Source organism: Schistocerca serialis, unplaced genomic scaffold, assembly GCF_023864345.2.
Source record: "Schistocerca serialis cubense isolate TAMUIC-IGC-003099 unplaced genomic scaffold, iqSchSeri2.2 HiC_scaffold_939, whole genome shotgun sequence".
In the NCBI taxonomy this organism is placed as follows: domain Eukaryota; kingdom Metazoa; phylum Arthropoda; class Insecta; order Orthoptera; family Acrididae; genus Schistocerca; species Schistocerca serialis.
Window position 1 is genome coordinate 1 of NW_026048561.1, and position 20740 is coordinate 20740.

Sequence of the window (20740 nt, forward strand, 5' to 3'; positions counted from 1 at the left end):
TTGGCTAGCAAACATGAATTGAGTGATTTGCAAGGCACTGTTATCTGCAAGAAGGAATGCATGAAATTGGCAAATGAATAAGACTGGTTCAAATACTATCGACAGAAATTTAATTTCTGTTGTCAACTAGTATTAATTAGATGTGTGGGAGCAGGGGGATATTTCCCTTGCACCATACATCTACATACACGTTGCGTCTGATGTGGCCTAGTTTTGCGTACAAAGAACTGTCTAGTTGTCAGTTTTTTCAGTGAACGAGTGTGGTGGGGAGGAGAGAGATTAGTGTTAGATGCAGAGCAGTGCGGGCAGTTGTGTGTCGGACGTTGTATGTCGGACGGTGAGTCGCCGACAGGAATTAGGCGTGCTGCCATCTGTCGGCAGGTGAGGTAATGAAGCAGCTTGAATGGTGACAGAAATGATGAAAATAGTTAACTAAAGAGTAATAGCGACGACATTTGGCAGACACGTGTTTCAGCGTTGACAGTTAGTTTGGGGGTGTGTGCTTGCATGACACTGGAAGTCTGTTGACGGTAGAGAAGTAGACAAGACGGAAAGAATTTTCCGCGTTCTCGCGGAGAAGTAATAGAGAAGCAGCCATAAGTATTGAAGTGAGGGCGTTGATCGGCACTCTGGTTTCCCTTCAAAACGAATAAATCTTTCGCCTTTTACTAAAGATTTCCGTGGAGGGGAACATTAAATGAGTCTATAAGGTATTTTTCGTAGTGCTCGGCTATTGCTGAGCCATAATCACAAGTGAAAACGTAATGTAAGTTGCAAGAGGTAGATTGTGTTGTGTGAATGAAGGGCGTGGAGTAGCGGATGACGTTGGATCAGGCAGTATTTGTTTTTTTAAAATCTGAAATTGTAATAGGCCGTGTCGTAGTATAATGAAACAAGTACATTTGCCCTGCAATGGCGTGCAGTGTGTTAGACGATTGTGTAAAGAGAGAGAGCTACAGGACTACCTGGAATCTCTTGGTGAACCCTTTCCGTACCTCAGTTCTAGATGATTTGAGAGTGTTTACTTGCACTGCAGTTGCACAACAGCATATAAACTGATATTTGGAAGTGAATGATGAATGATAGGCTTTGTAAGAAATACTGGTATGTGATTAGCAGATTATGTTTTGAAACCCAAAATTATTTTTACCACAGAAGTTTGTGATTTGTAGGTATGATGTGAGTGAGCTTTGGGCTGAAGATGGTGGTTAGTTGGGCAGGATGAGTATTTAAATGGTTTTCAATAGAGTGGATATTAGTGGCACTGGCTTGTTGCCATAATGTGTTTGTTCATAACAGTGTACTCAGTTGTGTAGAAGATTTAGGTGAGAAAGAGACAGTTGTTGAATATGACATAAATAGCTAGAAATGAAGTAAGTAGCAATTTCCTGCTAGGTGTAGTTTGGGTATGGTGTGTCTGAGTGAGAGATAAATCTTGAAATTGAAGGGTTGTTCCTAGCTACAGTCTTGGAAACTATGAATCTGCTGTTGACTCCAATGTTTTCAAGATTACTTGTGTACAAAATTGGCCAGACTTTGCAGTTTCTTCTTCAGTAAATCAGTGGAAGGTGGTGCAGATAATGGTAAAAATGTTCAGTGCCTCCTGTGAGTTGTTGATGCTGCTTGTCTTTTAAGTAAAATTGATAGGGGCTCTTGATTGAGCCAGCCATACACAGAGCTGGTGCATACTTGGCTTGAGAAGACTTTGGTCAGTAAATGATGAAATACCAACACAGTGCTCACAACAAAGCTCCTTTCCCTGCATTCTAGTTTCCCTCGGGTATAGAGTGACATGATATTGGCAGAGGATGTGCAGATAATCACTTTGATCAGGCTGTTTGTTTTTATTTAATGCTCTTTTACCAGAATCCATGCATAGTGATAACTGTGCTCTCTGGTGGAACACGATGAGAACATTGTGTGAAGTGCACAGAAGTAGCTATTTGAGTATGTATGAAAATGTGAGGTAACCACTGTTACTCCTAAATTTCTGTGGAATTAAGTTTTCTGTATGTGTGTGTGTTTGAAAATCCCAGAGGTTCAAGTTGGTAGTTTATATGTTGCAAGCGGAAAAAGCTTTTTAGTAAACTGAGGCACTAGCATTAGTTTCGTGTTCACTGTGACAAGGAAGCTAGTATAAAAAGTAGTTTGTGGTTTTGTTTGCAAAGAAGTGCTCATGGGATGAAAGCACTGCTTGAGATTATTCTGAGATGATGGGGGGGGGGTTGCTAAACATGTAGCATTTTAGTAAGGAGCTTGTCGGAGTAGTTGTATAGTTGTAAAATTATTTGTTATTTTATGAGAAATTTCTTTATTCATAGCACATGGGCCATCATAGTTGAAGCATACAGATTGGCATGGTATGCGTAGGTCTGTAAAATGTCCTGACAGTGATGTTCATAAGAGACTTGTTGTATACTTTGCTTCTTCATCTGTTGAACAGTAGACATAAGAAATGTATTAGTGGAGCAAGTAGCTGCGAAATTACTGGTGTATGATTGATAGTATGGACGTGGCCCTGAATGGAAGTGTTTGTTCAGCTGTGGGTGTTTTCATAATTGCCATGTGAGGAAAAGCAATACTCGTGATAGGCGAAAAGAGATACAGAGAGAAACACATTGGTTGCGAGTATTGTATATCAGCAGCTCTAAGGGCGGGTATCAAGTAAGACGCAAAGTGAAACGAAAGAGGAAGTATGCATGAGAGAGGCCAAATATCGACAAGAGTTCGCACTGTTAGAGTGAGGTGAATGAGCTAGTGCGGTGCGAAAATTTTCGAAGAGAGAGGCGGTTTTAAAGAAAGCACAAGAGTCCTATGAATGCCCTCTTGTGTGTTTCTCTTTCAGTGGCTATTTGGCATGTCTGCTTGCGCCATAGAATGCTACTGTATGTGCCCCAGGCCGCCATCTAGCGGCCGGAGGTGCAAGCGGTGTTTACATACAGTCTCGCCTGAGGCAATGGTCTCTGATTTCGGAACGCAAGAAGCACTGGTAGCGCAGAAAATAGCTGAGTGAGATCATGGCGGCCAAGTAAGAGTAGAAGTAGGTTCTTTGCAGAATGTCCTAGCTTGTAAATCGCGAAATGTGAAGAGTGTGTCGTATTCTCGTAGGGCGTGTTGACGGTCTCGTGGCATAAGTAGCGAGCGGTGATAGCTTGCAAGCAAGATCATACTTCACAGGATCATTTCTGTAGTATGTCTTCAACTCTCTCTAGTTCAAAGCTGGAGTAGACGTAACCACAATGATGAGTGGTAGCACTCTCCCTGAGCGTGAGGCTTGCGATCGAGATTCATCGCATCTTGGTTGTAATCGATGATCGTTCGCCACATTCTGAGGGATGTGGGAAGGGAATAGCGCTTTCCGAGTGGTGGTTTTATTATATAGATTAGAAGCGTAAGTCATACCTTTGGTATCGGGACCCGTGTCGTTGCAGAAATGTCGCTACAGGTTGTGGAAGGACTTTGATTGCGACATGTCATGAAAGCCTTGTGGAAGTTTCTCGAGTGGCACGGGGACGAGCCATTTGATTTGGCCTGCTCCAAGTGCTAGGCTTGGATGACAACGACGTACTTTTGAGTTACAAGAATGAGTGAGCAACACAAGAAGAGTGCAATTGATGACCATAAAAAGCTGAGACACAACACAGTCTTGATAATCACCACTAATGCATGATGTACGAAACATTTAGGAGGAGCACGTTTGGCTAGCAAACATGAATTGAGTGATTTGCAAGGCACTGTTATCTGCAAGAAGGAATGCATGAAATTGGCAAATGAATAAGACTGGTTCAAATACTATCGACAGAAATTTAATTTCTGTTGTCAACTAGTATTAATTAGATGTGTGGGAGCAGGGGGATATTTCCCTTGCACCATACATCTACATACACGTTGCGTCTGATGTGGCCTAGTTTTGCGTACAAAGAACTGTCTAGTTGTCAGTTTTTTCAGTGAACGAGTGTGGTGGGGAGGAGAGAGATTAGTGTTAGATGCAGAGCAGTGCGGGCAGTTGTGTGTCGGACGTTGTATGTCGGACGGTGAGTCGCCGACAGGAATTAGGCGTGCTGCCATCTGTCGGCAGGTGAGGTAATGAAGCAGCTTGAATGGTGACAGAAATGATGAAAATAGTTAACTAAAGAGTAATAGCGACGACATTTGGCAGACACGTGTTTCAGCGTTGACAGTTAGTTTGGGGTGTGTGCTTGCATGACACTGGAAGTCTGTTGACGGTAGAGAAGTAGACAAGACGGAAAGAATTTTCCGCGTTCTCGCGGAGAAGTAATAGAGAAGCAGCCATAAGTATTGAAGTGAGGGCGTTGATCGGCACTCTGGTTTCCCTTCAAAACGAATAAATCTTTCGCCTTTTACTAAAGATTTCCGTGGAGGGGAACATTAAATGAGTCTATAAGGTATTTTTCGTAGTGCTCGGCTATTGCTGAGCCATAATCACAAGTGAAAACGTAATGTAAGTTGCAAGAGGTAGATTGTGTTGTGTGAATGAAGGGCGTGGAGTAGCGGATGACGTTGGATCAGGCAGTATTTGTTTTTTTAAAATCTGAAATTGTAATAGGCCGTGTCGTAGTATAATGAAACAAGTACATTTGCCCTGCAATGGCGTGCAGTGTGTTAGACGATTGTGTAAAGAGAGAGAGCTACAGGACTACCTGGAATCTCTTGGTGAACCCTTTCCGTACCTCAGTTCTAGATGATTTGAGAGTGTTTACTTGCACTGCAGTTGCACAACAGCATATAAACTGATATTTGGAAGTGAATGATGAATGATAGGCTTTGTAAGAAATACTGGTATGTGATTAGCAGATTATGTTTTGAAACCCAAAATTATTTTTACCACAGAAGTTTGTGATTTGTAGGTATGATGTGAGTGAGCTTTGGGCTGAAGATGGTGGTTAGTTGGGCAGGATGAGTATTTAAATGGTTTTCAATAGAGTGGATATTAGTGGCACTGGCTTGTTGCCATAATGTGTTTGTTCATAACAGTGTACTCAGTTGTGTAGAAGATTTAGGTGAGAAAGAGACAGTTGTTGAATATGACATAAATAGCTAGAAATGAAGTAAGTAGCAATTTCCTGCTAGGTGTAGTTTGGGTATGGTGTGTCTGAGTGAGAGATAAATCTTGAAATTGAAGGGTTGTTCCTAGCTACAGTCTTGGAAACTATGAATCTGCTGTTGACTCCAATGTTTTCAAGATTACTTGTGTACAAAATTGGCCAGACTTTGCAGTTTCTTCTTCAGTAAATCAGTGGAAGGTGGTGCAGATAATGGTAAAAATGTTCAGTGCCTCCTGTGAGTTGTTGATGCTGCTTGTCTTTTAAGTAAAATTGATAGGGGCTCTTGATTGAGCCAGCCATACACAGAGCTGGTGCATACTTGGCTTGAGAAGACTTTGGTTAGTAAATGATGAAATACCAACACAGTGCTCACAACAAAGCTCCTTTCCCTGCATTCTAGTTTCCCTCGGGTATAGAGTGACATGATATTGGCAGAGGATGTGCAGATAATCACTTTGATCAGGCTGTTTGTTTTTATTTAATGCTCTTTTACCAGAATCCATGCATAGTGATAACTGTGCTCTCTGGTGGAACACGATGAGAACATTGTGTGAAGTGCACAGAAGTAGCTATTTGAGTATGTATGAAAATGTGAGGTAACCACTGTTACTCCTAAATTTCTGTGGAATTAAGTTTTCTGTATGTGTGTGTGTGTGTGTTCGAAAATCCCTGAGGTTCAAGTTGGTAGTTTATATGTTGCAAGCGGAAAAAGCTTTTTAGTAAACTGAGGCACTAGCATTAGTTTCGTGTTCACTGTGACAAGGAAGCTAGTATAAAAAGTAGTTTGTGGTTTTGTTTGCAAAGAAGTGCGCATGGGATGAAAGCACTGCTTGAGATTATTCTGAGATGATGGGGGGGTTGCTAAACATGTAGCATTTTAGTAAGGAGCTTGTCGGAGTAGTTGTATAGTTGTAAAATTATTTGTTATTTTATGAGAAATTTCTTTATTCATAGCACATGGGCCATCATAGTTGAAGCATACAGATTGGCATGGTATGCGTAGGTCTGTAAAATGTCCTGACAGTGATGTTCATAGAGACTTGTTGTATACTTTGCTTCTTCATCTGTTGAACAGTAGACATAAGAAATGTATTAGTGGAGCAAGTAGCTGTGAAATTACTGGTGTATGATTGATAGTATGGACGTGGCCCTGAATGGAAGTGTTTGTTCAGCTGTGGGTGTTTTCATAATTGCCATGTGAGGAAAAGCAATACTCGTGATAGGCGAAAAGAGATACAGAGAGAAACACATTGGTTGCGAGTATTGTATATCAGCAGCTCTAAGGGCGGGTATCAAGTAAGACGCAAAGTGAAACGAAAGAGGAAGTATGCATGAGAGAGGCCAAATATCGACAAGAGTTCGCACTGTTAGAGTGAGGTGAATGAGCTAGTGCGGTGCGAAAATTTTCGAAGAGAGAGGCGGTTTTAAAGAAAGCACAAGAGTCCTATGAATGCCCTCTTGTGTGTTTCTCTTTCAGTGGCTATTTGGCATGTCTGCTTGCGCCATAGAATGCTACTGTATGTGCCCCAGGCCGCCATCTAGCGGCCGGAGGTGCAAGCGGTGTTTACATACAGTCTCGCCTGAGGCAATGGTCTCTGATTTCGGAACGCAAGAAGCACTGGTAGCGCAGAAAATAGCTGAGTGAGATCATGGCGGCCAAGTAAGAGTAGAAGTAGGTTCTTTGCAGAATGTCCTAGCTTGTAAATCGCGAAATGTGAAGAGTGTGTCGTATTCTCGTAGGGCGTGTTGACGGTCTCGTGGCATAAGTAGCGAGCGGTGATAGCTTGCAAGCAAGATCATACTTCACAGGATCATTTCTGTAGTATGTCTTCAACTCTCTCTAGTTCAAAGCTGGAGTAGACGTAACCACAATGATGAGTGGTAGCACTCTCCCTGAGCGTGAGGCTTGCGATCGAGATTCATCGCATCTTGGTTGTAATCGATGATCGTTCGCCACATTCTGAGGGATGTGGGAAGGGAATAGCACTTTCCGAGTGGTGGTTTTATTATATAGATTAGAAGCGTAAGTCATACCTTTGGTATCGGGACCCGCGTCGTTGCAGAAATGTCGCTACAGGTTGTGGAAGGACTTTGATTGCGACATGTCATGAAAGCCTTGTGGAAGTTTCTCGAGTGGCACGGGGACGAGCCATTTGATTTGGCCTGCTCCAAGTGCTAGGCTTGGATGACAACGACGTACTTTTGAGTTACAAGAATGAGTGAGCAACACAAGAAGAGTGCAATTGATGACCATAAAAAGCTGAGACACAACACAGTCTTGATAATCACCACTAATGCATGATGTACGAAACATTTAGGAGGAGCACGTTTGGCTAGCAAACATGAATTGAGTGATTTGCAAGGCACTGTTATCTGCAAGAAGGAATGCATGAAATTGGCAAATGAATAAGACTGGTTCAAATACTATCGACAGAAATTTAATTTCTGTTGTCAACTAGTATTAATTAGATGTGTGGGAGCAGGGGGATATTTCCCTTGCACCATACATCTACATACACGTTGCGTCTGATGTGGCCTAGTTTTGCGTACAAAGAACTGTCTAGTTGTCAGTTTTTTCAGTGAACGAGTGTGGTGGGGAGGAGAGAGATTAGTGTTAGATGCAGAGCAGTGCGGGCAGTTGTGTGTCGGACGTTGTATGTCGGACGGTGAGTCGCCGACAGGAATTAGGCGTGCTGCCATCTGTCGGCAGGTGAGGTAATGAAGCAGCTTGAATGGTGACAGAAATGATGAAAATAGTTAACTAAAGAGTAATAGCGACGACATTTGGCAGACACGTGTTTCAGCGTTGACAGTTAGTTTGGGGTGTGTGCTTGCATGACACTGGAAGTCTGTTGACGGTAGAGAAGTAGACAAGACGGAAAGAATTTTCCGCGTTCTCGCGGAGAAGTAATAGAGAAGCAGCCATAAGTATTGAAGTGAGGGCGTTGATCGGCACTCTGGTTTCCCTTCAAAACGAATAAATCTTTCGCCTTTTACTAAAGATTTCCGTGGAGGGGAACATTAAATGAGTCTATAAGGTATTTTTCGTAGTGCTCGGCTATTGCTGAGCCATAATCACAAGTGAAAACGTAATGTAAGTTGCAAGAGGTAGATTGTGTTGTGTGAATGAAGGGCGTGGAGTAGCGGATGACGTTGGATCAGGCAGTATTTGTTTTTTTAAAATCTGAAATTGTAATAGGCCGTGTCGTAGTATAATGAAACAAGTACATTTGCCCTGCAATGGCGTGCAGTGTGTTAGACGATTGTGTAAAGAGAGAGAGCTACAGGACTACCTGGAATCTCTTGGTGAACCCTTTCTGTACCTCAGTTCTAGATGATTTGAGAGTGTTTACTTGCACTGCAGTTGCACAACAGCATATAAACTGATATTTGGAAGTGAATGATGAATGATAGGCTTTGTAAGAAATACTGGTATGTGATTAGCAGATTATGTTTTGAAACCCAAAATTATTTTTACCACAGAAGTTTGTGATTTGTAGGTATGATGTGAGTGAGCTTTGGGCTGAAGATGGTGGTTAGTTGGGCAGGATGAGTATTTAAATGGTTTTCAATAGAGTGGATATTAGTGGCACTGGCTTGTTGCCATAATGTGTTTGTTCATAACAGTGTACTCAGTTGTGTAGAAGATTTAGGTGAGAAAGAGACAGTTGTTGAATATGACATAAATAGCTAGAAATGAAGTAAGTAGCAATTTCCTGCTAGGTGTAGTTTGGGTATGGTGTGTCTGAGTGAGAGATAAATCTTGAAATTGAAGGGTTGTTCCTAGCCACAGTCTTGGAAACTATGAATCTGCTGTTGACTCCAATGTTTTCAAGATTACTTGTGTACAAAATTGGCCAGACTTTGCAGTTTCTTCTTCAGTAAATCAGTGGAAGGTGGTGCAGATAATGGTAAAAATGTTCAGTGCCTCCTGTGAGTTGTTGATGCTGCTTGTCTTTTAAGTAAAATTGATAGGGGCTCTTGATTGAGCCAGCCATACACAGAGCTGGTGCATACTTGGCTTGAGAAGACTTTGGTCAGTAAATGATGAAATACCAACACAGTGCTCACAACAAAGCTCCTTTCCCTGCATTCTAGTTTCCCTCGGGTATAGAGTGACATGATATTGGCAGAGGATGTGCAGATAATCACTTTGATCAGGCTGTTTGTTTTTATTTAATGCTCTTTTACCAGAATCCATGCATAGTGATAACTGTGCTCTCTGGTGGAACACGATGAGAACATTGTGTGAAGTGCACAGAAGTAGCTATTTGAGTATGTATGAAAATGTGAGGTAACCACTGTTACTCCTAAATTTCTGTGGAATTAAGTTTTCTGTATGTGTGTGTGTGTGTTCGAAAATCCCAGAGGTTCAAGTTGGTAGTTTATATGTTGCAAGCGGAAAAAGCTTTTTAGTAAACTGAGGCACTAGCATTAGTTTCGTGTTCACTGTGACAAGGAAGCTAGTATAAAAAGTAGTTTGTGGTTTTGTTTGCAAAGAAGTGCGCATGGGATGAAAGCACTGCTTGAGATTATTCTGAGATGATGGGGGGGTTGCTAAACATGTAGCATTTTAGTAAGGAGCTTGTCGGAGTAGTTGTATAGTTGTAAAATTATTTGTTATTTTATGAGAAATTTCTTTATTCATAGCACATGGGCCATCATAGTTGAAGCATACAGATTGGCATGGTATGCGTAGGTCTGTAAAATGTCCTGACAGTGATGTTCATAGAGACTTGTTGTATACTTTGCTTCTTCATCTGTTGAACAGTAGACATAAGAAATGTATTAGTGGAGCAAGTAGCTGTGAAATTACTGGTGTATGATTGATAGTATGGACGTGGCCCTGAATGGAAGTGTTTGTTCAGCTGTGGGTGTTTTCATAATTGCCATGTGAGGAAAAGCAATACTCGTGATAGGCGAAAAGAGATACAGAGAGAAACACATTGGTTGCGAGTATTGTATATCAGCAGCTCTAAGGGCGGGTATCAAGTAAGACGCAAAGTGAAACGAAAGAGGAAGTATGCATGAGAGAGGCCAAATATCGACAAGAGTTCGCACTGTTAGAGTGAGGTGAATGAGCTAGTGCGGTGCGAAAATTTTCGAAGAGAGAGGCGGTTTTAAAGAAAGCACAAGAGTCCTATGAATGCCCTCTTGTGTGTTTCTCTTTCAGTGGCTATTTGGCATGTCTGCTTGCGCCATAGAATGCTACTGTATGTGCCCCAGGCCGCCATCTAGCGGCCGGAGGTGCAAGCGGTGTTTACATACAGTCTCGCCTGAGGCAATGGTCTCTGATTTCGGAACGCAAGAAGCACTGGTAGCGCAGAAAATAGCTGAGTGAGATCATGGCGGCCAAGTAAGAGTAGAAGTAGGTTCTTTGCAGAATGTCCTAGCTTGTAAATCGCGAAATGTGAAGAGTGTGTCGTATTCTCGTAGGGCGTGTTGACGGTCTCGTGGCATAAGTAGCGAGCGGTGATAGCTTGCAAGCAAGATCATACTTCACAGGATCATTTCTGTAGTATGTCTTCAACTCTCTCTAGTTCAAAGCTGGAGTAGACGTAACCACAATGATGAGTGGTAGCACTCTCCCTGAGCGTGAGGCTTGCGATCGAGATTCATCGCATCTTGGTTGTAATCGATGATCGTTCGCCACATTCTGAGGGATGTGGGAAGGGAATAGCACTTTCCGAGTGGTGGTTTTATTATATAGATTAGAAGCGTAAGTCATACCTTTGGTATCGGGACCCGCGTCGTTGCAGAAATGTCGCTACAGGTTGTGGAAGGACTTTGATTGCGACATGTCATGAAAGCCTTGTGGAAGTTTCTCGAGTGGCACGGGGACGAGCCATTTGATTTGGCCTGCTCCAAGTGCTAGGCTTGGATGACAACGACGTACTTTTGAGTTACAAGAATGAGTGAGCAACACAAGAAGAGTGCAATTGATGACCATAAAAAGCTGAGACACAACACAGTCTTGATAATCACCACTAATGCATGATGTACGAAACATTTAGGAGGAGCACGTTTGGCTAGCAAACATGAATTGAGTGATTTGCAAGGCACTGTTATCTGCAAGAAGGAATGCATGAAATTGGCAAATGAATAAGACTGGTTCAAATACTATCGACAGAAATTTAATTTCTGTTGTCAACTAGTATTAATTAGATGTGTGGGAGCAGGGGGATATTTCCCTTGCACCATACATCTACATACACGTTGCGTCTGATGTGGCCTAGTTTTGCGTACAAAGAACTGTCTAGTTGTCAGTTTTTTCAGTGAACGAGTGTGGTGGGGAGGAGAGAGATTAGTGTTAGATGCAGAGCAGTGCGGGCAGTTGTGTGTCGGACGTTGTATGTCGGACGGTGAGTCGCCGACAGGAATTAGGCGTGCTGCCATCTGTCGGCAGGTGAGGTAATGAAGCAGCTTGAATGGTGACAGAAATGATGAAAATAGTTAACTAAAGAGTAATAGCGACGACATTTGGCAGACACGTGTTTCAGCGTTGACAGTTAGTTTGGGGTGTGTGCTTGCATGACACTGGAAGTCTGTTGACGGTAGAGAAGTAGACAAGACGGAAAGAATTTTCCGCGTTCTCGCGGAGAAGTAATAGAGAAGCAGCCATAAGTATTGAAGTGAGGGCGTTGATCGGCACTCTGGTTTCCCTTCAAAACGAATAAATCTTTCGCCTTTTACTAAAGATTTCCGTGGAGGGGAACATTAAATGAGTCTATAAGGTATTTTTCGTAGTGCTCGGCTATTGCTGAGCCATAATCACAAGTGAAAACGTAATGTAAGTTGCAAGAGGTAGATTGTGTTGTGTGAATGAAGGGCGTGGAGTAGCGGATGACGTTGGATCAGGCAGTATTTGTTTTTTTAAAATCTGAAATTGTAATAGGCCGTGTCGTAGTATAATGAAACAAGTACATTTGCCCTGCAATGGCGTGCAGTGTGTTAGACGATTGTGTAAAGAGAGAGAGCTACAGGACTACCTGGAATCTCTTGGTGAACCCTTTCTGTACCTCAGTTCTAGATGATTTGAGAGTGTTTACTTGCACTGCAGTTGCACAACAGCATATAAACTGATATTTGGAAGTGAATGATGAATGATAGGCTTTGTAAGAAATACTGGTATGTGATTAGCAGATTATGTTTTGAAACCCAAAATTATTTTTACCACAGAAGTTTGTGATTTGTAGGTATGATGTGAGTGAGCTTTGGGCTGAAGATGGTGGTTAGTTGGGCAGGATGAGTATTTAAATGGTTTTCAATAGAGTGGATATTAGTGGCACTGGCTTGTTGCCATAATGTGTTTGTTCATAACAGTGTACTCAGTTGTGTAGAAGATTTAGGTGAGAAAGAGACAGTTGTTGAATATGACATAAATAGCTAGAAATGAAGTAAGTAGCAATTTCCTGCTAGGTGTAGTTTGGGTATGGTGTGTCTGAGTGAGAGATAAATCTTGAAATTGAAGGGTTGTTCCTAGCCACAGTCTTGGAAACTATGAATCTGCTGTTGACTCCAATGTTTTCAAGATTACTTGTGTACAAAATTGGCCAGACTTTGCAGTTTCTTCTTCAGTAAATCAGTGGAAGGTGGTGCAGATAATGGTAAAAATGTTCAGTGCCTCCTGTGAGTTGTTGATGCTGCTTGTCTTTTAAGTAAAATTGATAGGGGCTCTTGATTGAGCCAGCCATACACAGAGCTGGTGCATACTTGGCTTGAGAAGACTTTGGTCAGTAAATGATGAAATACCAACACAGTGCTCACAACAAAGCTCCTTTCCCTGCATTCTAGTTTCCCTCGGGTATAGAGTGACATGATATTGGCAGAGGATGTGCAGATAATCACTTTGATCAGGCTGTTTGTTTTTATTTAATGCTCTTTTACCAGAATCCATGCATAGTGATAACTGTGCTCTCTGGTGGAACACGATGAGAACATTGTGTGAAGTGCACAGAAGTAGCTATTTGAGTATGTATGAAAATGTGAGGTAACCACTGTTACTCCTAAATTTCTGTGGAATTAAGTTTTCTGTATGTGTGTGTGTTTGAAAATCCCAGAGGTTCAAGTTGGTAGTTTATATGTTGCAAGCGAAAAAAGCTTTTTAGTAAACTGAGGCACTAGCATTAGTTTCGTGTTCACTGTGACAAGGAAGCTAGTATAAAAAGTAGTTTGTGGTTTTGTTTGCAAAGAAGTGCTCATGGGATGAAAGCACTGCTTGAGATTATTCTGAGATGATGGGGGGGGTTGCTAAACATGTAGCATTTTAGTAAGGAGCTTGTCGGAGTAGTTGTATAGTTGTAAAATTATTTGTTATTTTATGAGAAATTTCTTTATTCATAGCACATGGGCCATCATAGTTGAAGCATACAGATTGGCATGGTATGCGTAGGTCTGTAAAATGTCCTGACAGTGATGTTCATAGAGACTTGTTGTATACTTTGCTTCTTCATCTGTTGAACAGTAGACATAAGAAATGTATTAGTGGAGCAAGTAGCTGCGAAATTACTGGTGTATGATTGATAGTATGGACGTGGCCCTGAATGGAAGTGTTTGTTCAGCTGTGGGTGTTTTCATAATTGCCATGTGAGGAAAAGCAATACTCGTGATAGGCGAAAAGAGATACAGAGAGAAACACATTGGTTGCGAGTATTGTATATCAGCAGCTCTAAGGGCGGGTATCAAGTAAGACGCAAAGTGAAACGAAAGAGGAAGTATGCATGAGAGAGGCCAAATATCGACAAGAGTTCGCACTGTTAGAGTGAGGTGAATGAGCTAGTGCGGTGCGAAAATTTTCGAAGAGAGAGGCGGTTTTAAAGAAAGCACAAGAGTCCTATGAATGCCCTCTTGTGTGTTTCTCTTTCAGTGGCTATTTGGCATGTCTGCTTGCGCCATAGAATGCTACTGTATGTGCCCCAGGCCGCCATCTAGCGGCCGGAGGTGCAAGCGGTGTTTACATACAGTCTCGCCTGAGGCAATGGTCTCTGATTTCGGAACGCAAGAAGCACTGGTAGCGCAGAAAATAGCTGAGTGAGATCATGGCGGCCAAGTAAGAGTAGAAGTAGGTTCTTTGCAGAATGTCCTAGCTTGTAAATCGCGAAATGTGAAGAGTGTGTCGTATTCTCGTAGGGCGTGTTGACGGTCTCGTGGCATAAGTAGCGAGCGGTGATAGCTTGCAAGCAAGATCATACTTCACAGGATCATTTCTGTAGTATGTCTTCAACTCTCTCTAGTTCAAAGCTGGAGTAGACGTAACCACAATGATGAGTGGTAGCACTCTCCCTGAGCGTGAGGCTTGCGATCGAGATTCATCGCATCTTGGTTGTAATCGATGATCGTTCGCCACATTCTGAGGGATGTGGGAAGGGAATAGCGCTTTCCGAGTGGTGGTTTTATTATATAGATTAGAAGCGTAAGTCATACCTTTGGTATCGGGACCCGTGTCGTTGCAGAAATGTCGCTACAGGTTGTGGAAGGACTTTGATTGCGACATGTCATGAAAGCCTTGTGGAAGTTTCTCGAGTGGCACGGGGACGAGCCATTTGATTTGGCCTGCTCCAAGTGCTAGGCTTGGATGACAACGACGTACTTTTGAGTTACAAGAATGAGTGAGCAACACAAGAAGAGTGCAATTGATGACCATAAAAAGCTGAGACACAACACAGTCTTGATAATCACCACTAATGCATGATGTACGAAACATTTAGGAGGAGCACGTTTGGCTAGCAAACATGAATTGAGTGATTTGCAAGGCACTGTTATCTGCAAGAAGGAATGCATGAAATTGGCAAATGAATAAGACTGGTTCAAATACTATCGACAGAAATTTAATTTCTGTTGTCAACTAGTATTAATTAGATGTGTGGGAGCAGGGGGATATTTCCCTTGCACCATACATCTACATACACGTTGCGTCTGATGTGGCCTAGTTTTGCGTACAAAGAACTGTCTAGTTGTCAGTTTTTTCAGTGAACGAGTGTGGTGGGGAGGAGAGAGATTAGTGTTAGATGCAGAGCAGTGCGGGCAGTTGTGTGTCGGACGTTGTATGTCGGACGGTGAGTCGCCGACAGGAATTAGGCGTGCTGCCATCTGTCGGCAGGTGAGGTAATGAAGCAGCTTGAATGGTGACAGAAATGATGAAAATAGTTAACTAAAGAGTAATAGCGACGACATTTGGCAGACACGTGTTTCAGCGTTGACAGTTAGTTTGGGGTGTGTGCTTGCATGACACTGGAAGTCTGTTGACGGTAGAGAAGTAGACAAGACGGAAAGAATTTTCCGCGTTCTCGCGGAGAAGTAATAGAGAAGCAGCCATAAGTATTGAAGTGAGGGCGTTGATCGGCACTCTGGTTTCCCTTCAAAACGAATAAATCTTTCGCCTTTTACTAAAGATTTCCGTGGAGGGGAACATTAAATGAGTCTATAAGGTATTTTTCGTAGTGCTCGGCTATTGCTGAGCCATAATCACAAGTGAAAACGTAATGTAAGTTGCAAGAGGTAGATTGTGTTGTGTGAATGAAGGGCGTGGAGTAGCGGATGACGTTGGATCAGGCAGTATTTGTTTTTTTAAAATCTGAAATTGTAATAGGCCGTGTCGTAGTATAATGAAACAAGTACATTTGCCCTGCAATGGCGTGCAGTGTGTTAGACGATTGTGTAAAGAGAGAGAGCTACAGGACTACCTGGAATCTCTTGGTGAACCCTTTCCGTACCTCAGTTCTAGATGATTTGAGAGTGTTTACTTGCACTGCAGTTGCACAACAGCATATAAACTGATATTTGGAAGTGAATGATGAATGATAGGCTTTGTAAGAAATACTGGTATGTGATTAGCAGATTATGTTTTGAAACCCAAAATTATTTTTACCACAGAAGTTTGTGATTTGTAGGTATGATGTGAGTGAGCTTTGGGCTGAAGATGGTGGTTAGTTGGGCAGGATGAGTATTTAAATGGTTTTCAATAGAGTGGATATTAGTGGCACTGGCTTGTTGCCATAATGTGTTTGTTCATAACAGTGTACTCAGTTGTGTAGAAGATTTAGGTGAGAAAGAGACAGTTGTTGAATATGACATAAATAGCTAGAAATGAAGTAAGTAGCAATTTCCTGCTAGGTGTAGTTTGGGTATGGTGTGTCTGAGTGAGAGATAAATCTTGAAATTGAAGGGTTGTTCCTAGCTACAGTCTTGGAAACTATGAATCTGCTGTTGACTCCAATGTTTTCAAGATTACTTGTGTACAAAATTGGCCAGACTTTGCAGTTTCTTCTTCAGTAAATCAGTGGAAGGTGGTGCAGATAATGGTAAAAATGTTCAGTGCCTCCTGTGAGTTGTTGATGCTGCTTGTCTTTTAAGTAAAATTGATAGGGGCTCTTGATTGAGCCAGCCATACACAGAGCTGGTGTATACTTGGCTTGAGAAGACTTTGGTTAGTAAATGATGAAATACCAACACAGTGCTCACAACAAAGCTCCTTTCCCTGCATTCTAGTTTCCCTCGGGTATAGAGTGACATGATATTGGCAGAGGATGTGCAGATAATCACTTTGATCAGGCTGTTTGTTTTTATTTAATGCTCTTTTACCAGAATCCATGCATAGTGATAACTGTGCTCTCTGGTGGAACACGATGAGAACATTGTGTGAAGTGCACAGAAGTAGCTATTTGAGTATGTATGAAAATGTGAGGTAACCACTGTTACTCCTAAATTTCTGTGGAATTAAGTTTTCTGTATGTGTGTGTGTTTGAAAATCCCAGAGGTTCAAGTTGGTAGTTTATATGTTGCAAGCGAAAAAAGCTTTTTAGTAAACTGAGGCACTAGCATTAGTTTCGTGTTCACTGTGACAAGGAAGCTAGTATAAAAAGTAGTTTGTGGTTTTGTTTGCAAAGAAGTGCGCATGGGATGAAAGCACTGCTTGAGATTATTCTGAGATGATGGGGGGGTTGCTAAACATGTAGCATTTTAGTAAGGAGCTTGTCGGAGTAGTTGTATAGTTGTAAAATTATTTGTTATTTTATGAGAAATTTCTTTATTCATAGCACATGGGCCATCATAGTTGAAGCATACAGATTGGCATGGTATGCGTAGGTCTGTAAAATGTCCTGACAGTGATGTTCATAGAGACTTGTTGTATACTTTGCTTCTTCATCTGTTGAACAGTAGACATAAGAAATGTATTAGTGGAGCAAGTAGCTGTGAAATTACTGGTGTATGATTGATAGTATGGACGTGGCGCTGAATGGAAGTGTTTGTTCAGCTGTGGGTGTTTTCATAATTGCCATGTGAGGAAAAGCAATACTCGTGATAGGCGAAAAGAGATACAGAGAGAAACACATTGGTTGCGAGTATTGTATATCAGCAGCTCTAAGGGCGGGTATCAAGTAAGACGCAAAGTGAAACGAAAGAGGAAGTATGCATGAGAGAGGCCAAATATCGACAAGAGTTCGCACTGTTAGAGTGAGGTGAATGAGCTAGTGCGGTGCGAAAATTTTCGAAGAGAGAGGCGGTTTTAAAGAAAGCACAAGAGTCCTATGAATGCCCTCTTGTGTGTTTCTCTTTCAGTGGCTATTTGGCATGTCTGCTTGCGCCATAGAATGCTACTGTATGTGCCCCAGGCCGCCATCTAGCGGCCGGAGGTGCAAGCGGTGTTTACATACAGTCTCGCCTGAGGCAATGGTCTCTGATTTCGGAACGCAAGAAGCACTGGTAGCGCAGAAAATAGCTGAGTGAGATCATGGCGGCCAAGTAAGAGTAGAAGTAGGTTCTTTGCAGAATGTCCTAGCTTGTAAATCGCGAAATGTGAAGAGTGTGTCGTATTCTCGTAGGGCGTGTTGACGGTCTCGTGGCATAAGTAGCGAGCGGTGATAGCTTGCAAGCAAGATCATACTTCACAGGATCATTTCTGTAGTATGTCTTCAACTCTCTCTAGTTCAAAGCTGGAGTAGACGTAACCACAATGATGAGTGGTAGCACTCTCCCTGAGCGTGAGGCTTGCGATCGAGATTCATCGCATCTTGGTTGTAATCGATGATCGTTCACCACATTCTGAGGGATGTGGGAAGGGAATAGCGCTTTCCGAGTGGTGGTTTTATTATATAGATTAGAAGCGTAAGTCATACCTTTGGTATCGGGACCCGCGTCGTTGCAGAAATGTCGCTACAGGTTGTGGAAGGACTTTGATTGCGACATGTCATGAAAGCCTTGTGGAAGTTTCTCGAGTGGCACGGGGACGAGCCATTTGATTTGGCCTGCTCCAAGTGCTAGGCTTGGATGACAACGACGTACTTTTGAGTTACAAGAATGAGTGAGCAACACAAGAAGAGTGCAATTGATGACCATAAAAAGCTGAGACACAACACAGTCTTGATAATCACCACTAATGCATGATGTACGAAACATTTAGGAGGAGCACGTTTGGCTAGCAAACATGAATTGAGTGATTTGCAAGGCACTGTTATCTGCAAGAAGGAATGCATGAAATTGGCAAATGAATAAGACTGGTTCAAATACTATCGACAGAAATTTAATTTCTGTTGTCAACTAGTATTAATTAGATGTGTGGGAGCAGGGGGATATTTCCCTTGCACCATACATCTACATACACGTTGCGTCTGATGTGGCCTAGTTTTGCGTACAAAGAACTGTCTAGTTGTCAGTTTTTTCAGTGAACGAGTGTGGTGGGGAGGAGAGAGATTAGTGTTAGATGCAGAGCAGTGCGGGCAGTTGTGTGTCGGACGTTGTATGTCGGACGGTGAGTCGCCGACAGGAATTAGGCGTGCTGCCATCTGTCGGCAGGTGAGGTAATGAAGCAGCTTGAATGGTGACAGAAATGATGAAAATAGTTAACTAAAGAGTAATAGCGACGACATTTGGCAGACACGTGTTTCAGCGTTGACAGTTAGTTTGGGGTGTGTGCTTGCATGACACTGGAAGTCTGTTGACGGTAGAGAAGTAGACAAGACGGAAAGAATTTTCCGCGTTCTCGCGGAGAAGTAATAGAGAAGCAGCCATAAGTATTGAAGTGAGGGCGTTGATCGGCACTCTGGTTTCCCTTCAAAACGAATAAATCTTTCGCCTTTTACTAAAGATTTCCGTGGAGGGGAACATTAAATGAGTCTATAAGGTATTTTTCGTAGTGCTCGGCTATTGCTGAGCCATAATCACAAGTGAAAACGTAATGTAAGTTGCAAGAGGTAGATTGTGTTGTGTGAATGAAGGGCGTGGAGTAGCGGATGACGTTGGATCAGGCAGTATTTGTTTTTTTAAAATCTGAAATTGTAATAGGCCGTGTCGTAGTATAATGAAACAAGTACATTTGCCCTGCAATGGCGTGCAGTGTGTTAGACGATTGTGTAAAGAGAGAGAGCTACAGGACTACCTGGAATCTCTTGGTGAACCCTTTCCGTACCTCAGTTCTAGATGATTTGAGAGTGTTTACTTGCACTGCAGTTGCACAACAGCATATAAACTGATATTTGGAAGTGAATGATGAATGATAGGCTTTGTAAGAAATACTGATATGTGATTAGCAGATTATGTTTTGAAACCCAAAATTATTTTTACCACAGAAGTTTGTGATTTGTAGGTATGATGTGAGTGAGCTTTGGGCTGAAGATGGTGGTTAGTTGGGCAGGATGAGTATTTAAATGGTTTTCAATAGAGTGGATATTAGTGGCACTGGCTTGTTGCCATAATGTGTTTGTTCATAACAGTGTACTCAGTTGTGTAGAAGATTTAGGTGAGAAAGAGACAGTTGTTGAATATGACATAAATAGCTAGAAATGAAGTAAGTAGCAATTTCCTGCTAGGTGTAGTTTGGGTATGGTGTGTCTGAGTGAGAGATAAATCTTGAAATTGAAGGGTTGTTCCTAGCTACAGTCTTGGAAACTATGAATCTGCTGTTGACTCCAATGTTTTCAAGATTACTTGTGTACAAAATTGGCCAGACTTTGCAGTTTCTTCTTCAGTAAATCAGTGGAAGGTGGTGCAGATAATGGTAAAAATGTTCAGTGCCTCCTGTGAGTTGTTGATGCTGCTTGTCTTTTAAGTAAAATTGATAGGGGCTCTTGATTGAGCCAGCCATACACAGAGCTGGTGCATACTTGGCTTGAGAAGACTTTGGTTAGTAAATGATGAAATACCAACACAGTGCTCACAACAAAGCTCCTTTCCCTGCATTCTAGTTTCCCTCGGGTATAGAGTGACATGATATTGGCAGAGGATGTGCAGATAATCACTTTGATCAGGCTGTTTGTTTTTATTTAATGCTCTTTTACCAGAATCCATGCATAGTGATAACTGTGCTCTCTGGTGGAACACGATGAGAACATTGTGTGAAGTGCACAGAAGTAGCTATTTGAGTATGTATGAAAATGTGAGGTAACCACTGTTACTCCTAAATTTCTGTGGAATTAAGTTTTCTGTATGTGTGTGTGTTTGAAAATCCCAGAGGTTCAAGTTGGTAGTTTATATGTTGCAAGCGAAAAAAGCTTTTTAGTAAACTGAGGCACTAGCATTAGTTTCGTGTTCACTGTGACAAGGAAGCTAGTATAAAAAGTAGTTTGTGGTTTTGTTTGCAAAGAAGTGCTCATGGGATGAAAGCACTGCTTGAGATTATTCTGAGATGATGGGGGGGGGTTGCTAAACATGTAGCATTTTAGTAAGGAGCTTGTCGGAGT

General features: G+C 42.1%; 11 non-coding genes across 11 annotated transcripts; all 11 read left to right on the forward strand.

Moving 5' to 3' along the window:
• Window positions 1-624: 624 nt before the first annotated feature.
• On the forward strand, window positions 625-743 carry LOC126452874 (U5 spliceosomal RNA). The gene has a single exon (XR_007584827.1). It is a non-coding gene; the product is annotated as a U5 spliceosomal RNA (small nuclear RNA).
• Window positions 744-3160: 2417 nt separating this feature from the next.
• LOC126452833 (small nucleolar RNA U3) lies at window positions 3161-3367 on the forward strand. Its single transcript, XR_007584790.1, has one exon. It is a non-coding gene; the product is annotated as a small nucleolar RNA U3 (small nucleolar RNA).
• Window positions 3368-4320: 953 nt separating this feature from the next.
• On the forward strand, window positions 4321-4439 carry LOC126452875 (U5 spliceosomal RNA). The gene has a single exon (XR_007584828.1). It is a non-coding gene; the product is annotated as a U5 spliceosomal RNA (small nuclear RNA).
• Window positions 4440-6858: 2419 nt separating this feature from the next.
• On the forward strand, window positions 6859-7065 carry LOC126452870 (small nucleolar RNA U3). The gene has a single exon (XR_007584824.1). It is a non-coding gene; the product is annotated as a small nucleolar RNA U3 (small nucleolar RNA).
• Window positions 7066-8018: 953 nt separating this feature from the next.
• On the forward strand, window positions 8019-8137 carry LOC126452877 (U5 spliceosomal RNA). The gene has a single exon (XR_007584830.1). It is a non-coding gene; the product is annotated as a U5 spliceosomal RNA (small nuclear RNA).
• A 2417-nt stretch (window positions 8138-10554) lies between these two features.
• Window positions 10555-10761, forward strand: LOC126452871 (small nucleolar RNA U3). Its single transcript, XR_007584825.1, has one exon. It is a non-coding gene; the product is annotated as a small nucleolar RNA U3 (small nucleolar RNA).
• Window positions 10762-11714: 953 nt separating this feature from the next.
• On the forward strand, window positions 11715-11833 carry LOC126452878 (U5 spliceosomal RNA). The gene has a single exon (XR_007584831.1). It is a non-coding gene; the product is annotated as a U5 spliceosomal RNA (small nuclear RNA).
• Window positions 11834-14247: 2414 nt separating this feature from the next.
• Window positions 14248-14454, forward strand: LOC126452834 (small nucleolar RNA U3). The gene has a single exon (XR_007584791.1). It is a non-coding gene; the product is annotated as a small nucleolar RNA U3 (small nucleolar RNA).
• A 953-nt stretch (window positions 14455-15407) lies between these two features.
• LOC126452879 (U5 spliceosomal RNA) lies at window positions 15408-15526 on the forward strand. Its single transcript, XR_007584832.1, has one exon. It is a non-coding gene; the product is annotated as a U5 spliceosomal RNA (small nuclear RNA).
• A 2413-nt stretch (window positions 15527-17939) lies between these two features.
• Window positions 17940-18146, forward strand: LOC126452839 (small nucleolar RNA U3). The gene has a single exon (XR_007584796.1). It is a non-coding gene; the product is annotated as a small nucleolar RNA U3 (small nucleolar RNA).
• Window positions 18147-19099: 953 nt separating this feature from the next.
• LOC126452880 (U5 spliceosomal RNA) lies at window positions 19100-19218 on the forward strand. The gene has a single exon (XR_007584833.1). It is a non-coding gene; the product is annotated as a U5 spliceosomal RNA (small nuclear RNA).
• The last annotated feature ends 1522 nt before the right edge of the window (window positions 19219-20740 follow it).